This window comes from Orycteropus afer, unplaced genomic scaffold, assembly GCF_000298275.1.
Source record: "Orycteropus afer afer isolate SDZICR_OR568_19922 unplaced genomic scaffold, OryAfe1.0 scaffold00019, whole genome shotgun sequence".
Classification (NCBI taxonomy): domain Eukaryota; kingdom Metazoa; phylum Chordata; class Mammalia; order Tubulidentata; family Orycteropodidae; genus Orycteropus; species Orycteropus afer.
Window position 1 is genome coordinate 21,269,139 of NW_006921606.1, and position 558 is coordinate 21,269,696.

Genomic DNA, 558 nt, shown 5'->3' on the forward strand with positions numbered 1-558 from the left:
TGGGTTTACAAGCAGCAAGTACATCTGTCTGGCAGTCCCCTAGACCAATATGCAACAGAAAAATACTAACCATCCACCACAATAATATTTATAAAATAATTTTATGTCCTTTATTTCATTTGCTTCTCACAACAGGAAGAGCAAGTCTCATTATTTCCACTTTATTCATAAGAAACAGCAGCAAGGGACTTGTCCAAGCTCAGAGCTAACAAGTGGCAGGAATAGATCTGCATTCTCCAGCCTAACACAGGGGAAGCAGCAAGGAAAATAGCTGTAATAGAGAGGACCCAGCCTTCCAATGATCTGCAGCACCCCCTCCAACCAGCCACCAGATGGATAATTGACAGTCTTGTGAAGAGCATGGCAAACAAACGAAACTCCCCTCTCCACAGCCTCCACTGATGTTGTTATGTGCCATCAAGTCGGCCCTGACTCACAGAGACCCCTCCCCTTGGGTTTTCCAAGGTAGTATCACTACGGAAGTAGATTGCCCAACCTTCCTTCCAAGGAGTGGCTGGTGGGTTTGAACTGCCAGCCTTCTGGTTAGCAGTCAAGTGC